Source organism: Lactuca virosa, chromosome 3, assembly GCF_052849685.1.
Source record: "Lactuca virosa cultivar CGN04683 chromosome 3, Lactuca_virosa_CGN04683_v6, whole genome shotgun sequence".
Taxonomy (NCBI): Eukaryota; Viridiplantae; Streptophyta; class Magnoliopsida; order Asterales; family Asteraceae; genus Lactuca; species Lactuca virosa.
Genome location: NC_136428.1, coordinates 260,834,827 through 260,847,463, shown reverse-complemented (window position 1 = coordinate 260,847,463; position 12,637 = coordinate 260,834,827).

The window sequence follows — 12,637 nt, the reverse complement described above, 5'->3', positions numbered from 1 at the left end:
ATTAAGTGATCAAAAGGAGACTAATTAAATATACGGGTTGATTGTGTAAATCATTCATTCTTATATATGTGGGCTTGTGATCCAAGATTCCTTATGTTGGACTAAGTCCATGGGGTGACCCATGGATACTCCATGGAGGTTAAAATCCATGGAGCATAAGGAATGGGTAAAGTTATGAGTTACATGGTGTAACCCTAATAGCAACCATATAAAGGAATCCCATGGCTCAAGAAATCGGGCACTAATGTGTGAGTATGAGGGCTAGACGATTTCAAGGAGTGTTCAAGTTTCTCTCAAGTTATTCCAAGTGTATTTGGTGTTGTGTGAACCATTTGAGGTGTCACACTTGGGGCACTAGGCACTCAAGCTTCATGAAGACATTCTACATCAAAGAGGTATGTATTCTATCTTGTTATATTTATTATTTTGTATGCTAGATTAGGATAATACCTTGGATGTTCATAATTGTATGTATAATAGAGAAAACATATATCCAAGGTATTTAGGGTTGCATGTACACTTAGGAGTGTTAGAATGCTCATAACCCAACAGTGGTAACCTGTCCTCAAGTTATATGAAAAGTCACATTTAAGAATCATAAAACTCATAAAAGTTGGCAAAGGTTACAAAATGAAGAGTCTAGTTCTAATTAAATGGTTTTATGACTCCATAACTTGTCCTCAAGTTATGGAGGTTCAAGAGTCTCTTCATTAAATTAAAAAAAAAAGTGTAACCTTAATTAGTTCCATAAGTTACAATAAAAAAAAAGTTATTTTTTTTATTAATTAGTTTAAAGACTTCCATAACTTGTCCTCAAGTTATGGAACTTGAAGAGTTTTTTTTTTTTTAAACTACTTTAAACTCATAAGTTATGGAATTAATTAGTTTTGAATAGTTTCAAAACTTGCCCTCAAGTTTTGGAATTTGAAAAGTTTTCACTTATGAATACTTTAATTCCAAGTTAGCCCTTAGAATTTTAAAAGTTAAAATTCAACCCTTATACTTTATAATATTATAAGTTAATAATATGTATACATATGTATAAGAGTAAAGTCAGTCTTACCGTTAGTAGGCCTCATTCACGAAGCCGATCTATAAGGGGGGTATAAGGTTACTGCCTATAAAATGGCAGTTTAATGGGTGTCCACTCTCACCCACCGCTTCCTTGACTGGTGGAGGGTCGTTATCCGAACGGGTAGGACAAGGACTATAATTCTCCTTTCATTAAAAGTATTAATGATAAATACTAAGTAACTAAACTCTTATTAATACCCAATCTTAGTTACTTAGGAAAATGTGAATTTGGTGCTAACCCATGAAATTACACTTTGCACTTTGCTTAAGTCGTTAGTGGAGCGTGTGTGGTTAACCGGCACACTAACCTGGACTTAACAAGGTAGGCAAAGGGTAACTTAATATTTATCATAGTATCGGTGGAGCGTGTGTGGTTAACCGGCACACTGATTAAGGGGTAAATATTAAGGGTACCAAGTATATTTGCATGGTTATTCACACCTTGTTTTGTGATCCTCGGCATCCCAGTCACAAAACCTGAAGGGCACACACGAGATTGAAACATGCCTTTGAACAGTTCAATGAATCTCAAAGATCTAGGACTTTCAAATCCAATTAAAACCTGATAAATTATTTCGTTTTTCATGGTGGAAATTGGTGAATCGTCATTTACCTACCTTCAAATATTTTATAGCTTGGATTACGGCATCCCTCTTCTAAGTTATAAAATAGTTTGTTGGGTCCTAGCCTTAATATTTCATATTGGGTGTCATAATAAGGACTTTAAATCAACTATCATGAATATCTCCCAAAAAGATGTCTGGTCTAGACATTTATGATCTTCCCAAATCTCTTGAAACAAGCTTTCCTAAATGAAGATGATGTCCCATGGATATCATACTTCTTTCACCTCCTCCAATTATTCTGCCTAACCCACAAGTTCCTAAAAAGTTTAAGGTCACTCAAGCCCTATTGGCAAGGCAAGTTCTAGGTGTGATCACATCTTGGAGATGTAGTCACATATTGACAAGCCGGGAGAGTTGGGTGTCAAAGTCTTGAGAAAGTTGGTGGCTCAACTACGTTCTAAGTCACATAGTGAGTTCTTTTGGGAATCCTATGAAACAGACTAAGACAAGACCCTTAATGATCTTATCTATTTGCTAAGATCAACTTCCTAAAACGATATGGACATTGACAATGATGACATTGGATATCCAGTAATGCTCTCTCTTCCCAATGGAAAGGGATCGGCCATAGTCAACTCGGTTGACCCAATGGTAAAGAGAGAGGCGAAGTCTGAGATAGTCCCATTATCAAGGGTCCATAGTTAACTATTGCCAAAGGAAGGGGCATTGGTTACGAAGCTGCCAAATTTACCTAAGGATGTTAAAGTCAATAAGTTTGGCTCTACTTCAGGTAAAGTCCATTGTCTAACTCTATTAAGTACATGCTGATTCTGATCGCGAAGATGGATTTCAATCGCATGGTTCGGTGATCAGAATTTTGGGCTATTACTTAAGAGTTATGATATTTATATTGCTTAGGAATAGATAACAACAAGGTTTTCATATGGATTGTAAGGATAAGTTTTTCCGCAAAGTTTTAAAATAAAAGAAAAAGGTTTTGATTTTATTTATTTTAAGTATCCTTACAATGGCATTTGTAAAAAGTTGTTGCTTATAAGATTCCATTGATAGCAATATTGGAAAAATGGATTTGATTCTTTCGGTTGTGGTAGTGTCTAATATTACCAAATAAGGAAAGATTCTCATCACCCAAGGTTCAATTGGACCGAAACTTGGAATCATGCAAGTTGTATAGTATGATGAATGAGAACTTTTAGCTTGGAAAATTAAGACTAATTCCTTAGGTGAATAAGGAAAGGACTAAGGGATCGAGTACACATTCTTGTGCACTGGTCAAGTCCACCACAAAAGATCAAGAAGACTATTCGTCATGATTTACTTAAGTTCAGCAAATATGGTTATACTTATAAGTTTAAGTATAAGTCTGTAGCATTGGAGAAGTTTCAATGTGAGACAGAACGAATAAGAAGAATCAAAGTATGGCAGAAAGATAAAAGTTTCTTAAATCTGAAAAGATGGGAGAGTACTTTAGTATCATGTTTATGATCATCTTAATGATTAAGATACCATATCACAATTGGTCCTCTTAAGTCATCTTAGTGCATTCTTATGACTAAGAAGAGGAGTCATGAATTGTTGAAATGGTTAAATCAAAAAGATGAGTCATACTTCGTTCCAAAACAATTCTTAGAGTCATACTCCAAGATTGTAACTTGAGTGACATATCTTAAAGAGGGTTTGTTATAACTAGTCAAATGTAAGAGTAAAAGGTTATCTACTCTTGTACATTTGAAATTGGTAAGTTGTGATGTTTTGGATAAAACAGAGACCAACTTAGGCCAATTGTGTAAAGTGTTAGTCTTGATAAAGAATCCGCACTATCTCTTGAATATTTGACAAGGGAGTCTTATATGTCAAGAGGACAGTGGGAGTCTTAAAGCTCTTGAAAGTTTCAAGACTTAATCAAGAATAAAACCTAAAGTCCTTTACTAGCACACGACTTGAGGTTTATAACCTATCGTGTTGAAATTTTTGTGCCTATTGAAGTTGGCTTTGCATAGGAGTTCTGAGAGTTCTCAATTGGTTGCACAACTACTTGGAAGCAATGGCAGACAACTGAGCTGCCAAATGACAAGAATTTAAGATTGCACAAGTTTAATCAATATGAGTTTGGATTTGTCACTAACCTTGTCTTGTGATTATGGTTTTGAAAAATTCACATGGATAAGAACACATACACTATTAAATCTAAGTGTCATAAGGTTTCTCTCCGATTCATGAAAATGATGGTGAGGAAACACTTTCACTAAGTAGATTTTAGCTAGATAGCAATTGTGATATTTGCATTCTCAAAGTCGTTAGTGGAGCGTGTGTGGTTTACCGGCACACTAACATGGACTTGTGAGAAGTGGCAAAGGTCTAAACAATTGAGACTATGATTACGGCATCCCTTTTCATAGTTCTAAAATTGTTTAGACATACATGTGAGCTATCTAAGAGAGGTGTATGATTTTGATAAAGTTTTATCAAAACAATCTAGTATCAGAAATCTGAACTTTGGTAAGAAAGTCAGCTGATTTCTGAGTACATGTCAAAGCTAGTGGGAGCATAAGTGTTATGCTAATAATCATCATGTTAGTGGGAGGATGATAATTATGACAATGGTTGCAAGTTAGCAATGTTAATTATAGAAAACAAAAGTTTCAATTCGTGAGGTTGCAGGGGTTGAAAAAGTTGTTTTGCTATAATTAAGGGAGAGGAAATTATACTTCATTTCAATTCTAAAAGCTTAGATTGAGATTTTAATCGTATTTAATCAAGGATATATATATGAATTTCATGTTGGAATGGCTCAATATAAGGAAATTGTATATATGGGTCCATTATTTGCGTTCTAAAATTCGATTATGATTACGGCATCCCTTTTCATAATCTGAATTTTGAGAACTTGGCAAATTGAAATGGAAATATTATAGCAAAAGACTGGTTTAGTCTTTATGTGAGACATCATGAATCGTGTCCCATAGGCTTCGGATATAGGATCGATTACATGTGCTATATTCATCCTTTCTAAAATTTTCCAAATGCCTGGGGCATTATGAAGGGAAAAGGTCTAAAATTGGATATGACTAAAATGATTAAGCAATTGTCGAGGACAATCTAAGGTTTACCAAAGATTGGTTGCTCAAGGACAGTTGGAAGTATAATGTTAATTCTGGAAGGACCATATTGACATAATCTGTAAGGAGGCAACTCTTGTTCAGAAGTGATAGTCAAAATGGAATATGGAAATGTTTCAAAGTTAGAAATTATTCAACCTGTGTAAGATTAGAAAACTTAATGCAAGAAGCATGTCCAAAGCAATGTACTTTGAATATGAGACTTAGTTTCCATGGAGTTGATCTCCATTGGAATACCTTATAATGACTGTTGACAAGTCTTTGTGACTTTGTACATATTCATTACAGGAGGGTCAGTGCATATAAGTTTAAAATCTAAACAGATTTCGATAAATGATAGGAATTTGAAATTCTCACATTTTTCGATAAGGATTTGTGAGTGTGAAATTAGAATCATTGAAATTATGTTCAATTGGTTTATTTCACAAAGTAAGGATCATAGACAAACATAGAGTGCATACTTGGTGTATGGCAAAGCTATTGTTTAAGAAAAACATAGTGTACATGCTTGGAGCATGGGACAACTAGTGTTTTTAATTCAAGTATAAAGTTGATAAAACCGAAACAATGAATAATGATTAATCAGTATGGTGATAAATAAAAGTGTTTATTTATATTCATAGGGTTTGATACCATATTTGATTCATTTATTCTTGTGTTTCACTTTGCATGTTTTGACTTCCAGAATAACTAAGTCGCTCTTCCTGAATGATTAAGTTATTCAAACCATCCACAGTCGGTCATATGATGGAAGTAGATATGAATCAAGACTGTCATGGGTTGATTTGTAGAGGTCCAAGTTGGTGGACAAAGTGGTGCTACAACACTCATGAGTGCTCATAAGTTCTGAGTATTGGATTCAACCCACGCTCATTTGAATCACTTCATGGATTTTATCATGAGTGATCATGAGACGATAATATGTTATATTCTTCAAACCTAGAGATATGAGTTGTTACTATGAGTTGGTTATACATTGATTGCACGAAAACGCATTGGTAACTCGATGTTATAAAACGTGCCTTTGTGTATGATTCAACAAGTAGTAGAACAAGCCATATGAGTCGAAGTTTATCCATTCCTTTTACCTTCAGGATAAAAGCGATATCTGTGGGCCCCTCGATGATTTAAAGATGATACATGTGAGTGCTTGGTCAAGCCAGGACTGATTTGATTTGTTCAATCAGTCAGTCATCATGAATCGGAAATCGGGAAGCAACAAATAGACAGAGAGAATGATTGATAATCCATGTCTCAGTCCATATGATATCTAGAATGGAGAAATATATGATCCCTTATCTAATGGACAAGTCATTGACAAAGGTCAGAGTTCATCGACAAGGTCAGAGTTCGACAGAAGCTTTTGAGAGCTACGATTGCTGATCGGTTCCTGAAGTCATACGCAATAATAGTTTTAGACTTATCCAAGTGGGAGACTGTTGGATTAATGTCTAAGTCCATAACTATAATTGGTAAGACTTGACCCGACCCGGCATGGTCCATTTGGGTTGCATGGCATCATGCATTTGGATAGACTATAATGAGAGAAATAACACTTAAGGTTGGTTAATATATTATAAGTTCTAATATATTAATAAGGTTATTTAATTAGTACTGATCAAGAATTAATTTGGAATTAACTAAGTGATCAAAAGGAGACTAATTAAATATATGGGTTGATTGTGTAAATCATTCATTCTTATATATGTGGGCTTGTGATCCAAGATTCCTTATGTTGGACTAAGTCTATGGGGTGACCCATGGATACTCCATGGAGGTTAAAATCCATCGAGCATAAGGAATGGGTAAAGTTATGAGTTACATGGTGTAACCCTAATAGCCACCATATAAAAGAATCCCATGGCTCAAGAAATCGGGCACTAATGTGTGAGTGTGAGGGCTAGACGATTTCAAGGAGTGTTCAAGTTTCTCTCAAGTTATTCCAAGTGTATTTGGTGTTGTGTGAACCATTTGAGGTGTCACACTTGGGGCACTAGGCACTCAAGCTTCATGAAGACATTCTACATCAAAGAGGTATGTATTCTATCTTGTTATATTTATTATTTTGTATGCTAGATTAGGATAATACCTTGGATGTTCATAATTGTATGTATCATAGAGAAAACATAGATCCAAGGTATTTAGGGTTGCATATACACTTAGGAGTGTTAAAATGCTCATAACCCAACAATATACCTCTAGTCATGTGCTAGTGATGAAATACATGTTTTATTCTTGATTAGTTCTTGAAACTATTTCAGGATCTTTTAGACTCCCACTATCCTCTTGACATATAAGACTCTCTTTCCAAATATTTTAGAGATAGTGTGGATTCTAATCAAGACAAACACTTCACACAATTGGCATTAGTTGGTCTTTGTTTTATCCAAAACAACACAACTTACCAATTCCAAATGTACAAGTGTAAAAAACATGTTACTCTACATTTGAAAAGTGTTATAAACCTTTCTTAAAATCATGTCACTAAAGTTACAATCTTAGAGTATGACTCTAAGACTTGTTTTTTTTTTTTTTGGAACGAAGTATGATTTATCTTTTGATTTAACCATTTCAATAATTCATGATTCCTCTCCTTAGCCAAACAAATGCACTAAGATGTCTTTAGAGGATCAATTGTGATATGGTTTTATAATAATTAAGATAATCATAAAACAATATACTTAAAGTACTCTCCCATCTTTGCAGATTTGAGAAACTTTTATCCTTCTGCCTAATTTGATTCTTCTTATTCGCTCTGTCAATAATTGAAACTTTTCCAATATTTCAGAATTACACTTAAACTTGTAAGCATAACCATATTTACTAAACTTTAGTAAATCATGACGAATAGTCTTATTGATATTTTGTGGTGGACTTTGACTAGTGCACAAGAATGTGTACTTGATCCCTTAGTCCTTCACTTGAGTCACATATACATGTGAACAATGACTTAGTCTTAATTTCCCAAAGATGACAATTCTCATTCATCACACAATACAACTTACATGATTCCAAGTTTCTATCCAACTGAAACTTGGGTGATCAGAATCTTTCCTTATTTGGTAAATTATGACACTACCACAAATGAAAGAATCAAATCCATTTTCCAATATTGCTATCAATGGAAACATGTAAACAACAAATTTTCACAAATGCCATTATAAGGATACTTAAAATAAATAAATCAAAACTATTTTTTTTATTTTAAAACTTGCGGAAAAATCTTATCCTTACAATGCAAATACATATGAAAACTATGTTGATATCTATTCCTCAGCAATCTATCGTAACTCTTAATCAGTTGCTCAAAATTCTGATCACCGAACCAACTTCGCGATCAGAATCAACATACTCTTTCTTTAAGCTTCCTTTGATTCTCTAAAACATCAAAATGTAATTAGATTACATTATGTATTAGGAATCTCCAAAAGATACTTAATAGAGTTAGATAACGGGCTTTACCTAAAGTAGAGTCAAACTTTTGACTTTACCATATCTTTCAGGTAAATCTGGTAGCTTCGCAACCAATGCCCCCTTCTTTTGGCAAAAGAAACATATGGACTCTTTGGAAATGGTACATGAGACTATCTCAGACTTATCCTTTCTCTTTACCATTAGGTCAAATGACTTGACCATGGCCGATCCCTTTCCATTGGGAAGAGAAAGTTTTTTTTTTTGGACTTCTAATGTTACCATTGTCAATGTCCATGGAAGTTTGGGAAGTTGATATTACAATCAAATTTTGCTTTACCAGTGCCCCAAATCATTTTTGATTTAGCAGCATCAAGCAAATAGTTAAGATCATTAAGGGTCATGTCTTGATCTGTCATCAGGGTGTGACTGAAGAACCAAGTCAACAGCCAGCTACCTCGAGACTTCGACACCCGACTCTCCCGGCTTGCCAATAGGGATTGAGTGACCTTGAACTTTTCAAGTATGTGAAATTGTGGGATAGGGAGAATAATTGGAGGAGGTGGAGGAAGTGAAGCATGATTTCCAGTCCCATTAATGCACAACAAACGGATTAATCTTTCACCTTGATTGCCATGTGGGATATCATCTTCATCGGGAAAGCTTTTTCCTAAAGATTTGGGAAGACCATAGTTGTCTTAACTAGACATCTATAATGGGAGAAATTCAAGTTTAGTTGATTTAAAGTCCTTAATATAACACCCTACATGAAATATTAAGGCTAGGACCAAACAACCTATTTATATCTGGAAGAGGGATGCCGTAATCCAAGTTATAAAATAGTTGAAGGTAGGTAAATGACGATTTACCAATTTCCACAATGAAAAACGAAATATAATTAAGTTTTAATTGGATTTGAAACTCCTAGATCTTTTGAGATACATTGAACTTTCAATGGCATGTTTGAATCTCGATTGTGCCCTCTCAAGTTTGTGACTGGGATGCCGAGGATCACAAACAAGGTGTGAATAACCATGCAAATTAACTTCGTACCATTAACTTTATCACCTAATTGATGTGCCGGTTAATCACACACGCTCCACCAATCTATGATAAACTTAAGTTACCCTTTGCCATACATTGTCAGTCCCATGTTAGTGTGCCGGTTAACCATACACGCTCCACTAACGACTTAACAAAGGTGCAAAGTGCAATTTCATGGGTTAGCACCATTTCACATTTTCCTAAGTAACTAAGATTGGGAATTTATAAGTTTTTAGTTACTTAGTATTTATCATTATACTTTTAATGAAGGGAGAATTATAGTCTTTATCCTACCCGTTCGGCTAACGACCCTCCACCAGTCAAGGAAGCGGTGGGTGAGAGTGGACACTCATTAAACTGCCATTTTATAGGCAGTAACCTTATACCCCCCTTATAGACCGGCTTCGTGAATGAGGCCTACTAATGATAAAATTGACTTTATCTTATACATATCTATATAATTAAAATTATAATAATAGTATAAGGGTGTATTTTAAACACTTAAAATACTTGGTGGTTTAATCTATTAATTAAACTATACTATTAATTTAATTAAACTTAAACCATGTCTTTATGAAATTATTAACTTTTTTAATTAAACACTTTAATTAATTTAATGAAGTCCATAACGTTTGAATTTTAACCTTTTAAAATTCTAGGGTTTGGAATTAAAGTGTACATGGGGGGTGACTTTACAAATTCCAAAACTTGAGCACAAGTATTGAAACTTTTCAAAACTTTTCAATTTCATAACATATGAGTTTAATGTTCCTTTAATGGAGCGACTCTCGAAAATCCATAACTTGAGGACAAGTTATGGAAGTCATAAAAAACAATTTATGGAGAAAAGACTTTTCAAGTTTTCTAACCTATGACTTTAATAACACATTTAAAGTAAAAACTCTTGGTTTTCCATAACTTGAGGACAAGTTATGGAATTCATAAAAACCATTAAGATCAAATATTCCAATTAACACAATAATCAAATAATTTTTCTATGATCTAGATTAAACTCATAAGTAAGATAATTCACATCAACAATTTTCAAGAAATTATCTAATCATATAAACTAATACAAATCTTGAAACTTTGACAATTATCCTTTGAAGACACTTGGAATTCATAACCTAAAGAGTTAATGAATGAGACATTTCACATCAATAACTTATGGAAGCTTGAAAACTCTTAAGATCACAACTTTTAAAAAAAGACTTTTGAGCTCCAAAATTTTATGACAAAATTTGTAACTCCTTAAAAACATTTAGATTAAACTTTTAAAACTAATAAAATAATCATATCATTTTATCTTTTACTAAATTTGACCTAATTGAACTCATATAGCAAATGATTCAAATTTTACAAATAATTAGTTTTTTCACAAAAACAAGTAATTATCTTAAAATTTGAGAAACTTCATGTTTTTTTTCCTTTTTTTCCAACTTTGAAAATCAAACATTTGCATGAATATAACAGAAAACAACCCATGGCTCCGATACCACTGTTGGGTTTTTGGTATAATACAACATCCTATGGTGCACATACAACCCTAAATACCTTGGATCTATGTTTTCTCTATTATACATGCAAATATGAAGTTTCCAAGGTATTAGCCTATACTAGCATACAAATATCATATACTACACAAGAATCTAGTTAGGATAACATACCTTATGGTGGAGCTTGAAGTCTTGATGTATCTAGCCTTAAGAGCTTAGCCCCAATAGTGTGGAAGCCTCAAGTGGAATCACAACACACCATGGACAAAGGATGAACTTGACAGAGAATCTCCATGCACCCAAAAACACCCATGAACTCCAAGAACTTCATGTGTAACCACAAGTGGCGTTTTTAGGTCATGATGCATGTATTTATATGTGTGGTATTTCAAGAGTCATGGGTATAACCCAAATCCATACCCATAGGTTTTATGATCCATGGTTCATGTGGCCCAACTCTTTATGTATCCATACATAAACTTGGTCCAACATGGATCATAAGCCCAACACATATAAATATAACTAATTAACATAATTAGTCCCCATAGATTTAATTAGTGTCTTTTGATCACTAAATTAATTCCAAATTAATTCTTGATCAATACTAATTAAAACATATGTTTTCATATTAATATATTATAACTTATAATATATTAATAAACCATAAATAACCTTCTCTCAAAAGTCCATCCTAACAAATTGTCCTGATGATATGCAACCCAAATGGATCATCCTACTCTCGGGTCAAGTACATACCAATAATAGTTATGGACTTAGACATCAAATCCAACAGGACCCCGGTTTGTTGGGGGAAGGTCGGGCATCAAGTTATGGGGAGTACAAAAGTTATACTCAAAACCACGGAGTTGATTCAGCAGGTGCGCGATAGGTTGCGAGTCGTGCAAAGCCAGTTGAAGAGTTATGCCGATCAGCGACGTTTGGACCTTGAGTTTCAGGTAAGAGATTTGGTGTTTATGAAGGTTTCACCTTGGAAGGTGTCACGCGCTTTCAGAAGCGGGGCAAGATGGGCCCCAGATTTATCGGACATTCAGGATTTCGACCTGAGCGGGCAACGTTGCACACCGACTGGATTTGTATGATGAGCTCAGTCAGATCCTTAACACCTTCCATGTGTCGCAGCTTTGGAAGTGTGTGGCCGATGAGTCCGCAGCGGTTCCTCTGGATGATATTCAATTCGACGAGCATTTGAACTATGTGGAGAGGCTGGTGGTGATCTTAGTCCCAAACATGAAGGTTTTGCGTAACAAGGAAATGTCATTGGTCAAGGTCTAGTGGCAACATCGGAAGGGTTCTGAATGGACCTGGGAATCCAAGGTCGAGATGTGAGAGCACTACCTTGATTTGTTCGAGACAACATATTTCGAGGGAGAACTCTAGTTCAAGTGGGGGAGAGTTGTAACATTTATATTGTTTAGATTTTCTTTTGAACCCTTGAGTTTTGATTTTGTTGAAAAAAGGGTCCCCGATGTTGTGACATCCCCAAATTCATGGTCATTTTAAAAGCTTTATTTATTCTTATTTTAAAATCAGAGTATTCTTTTTGAAAAATAATATTGCGGAATTTGTTCCCAGAAAACATGATAAAGATATTATCAAAGCATTTCCGAAGAAATGTATTTTGTTTATATTAAAACATTAGGATGTGATCGTCAATAAAGAAACATAAGCATAAACGGACCTTATATTCATTTACACTAATGATTTACATCTCTGTTACTCTCTTAGTGTAATGTAGCTTCGTATCGACACCTATGATACAAATAAACTGAGTGGATCAGGTTGGGAAACCTGGTGAGTACGTAGGTTTTTCAACCCACAATAATGTAATAATTATGTTTAATCATCAAACAATTAACCCAACTACCCATCACCATTATCTTCTTTA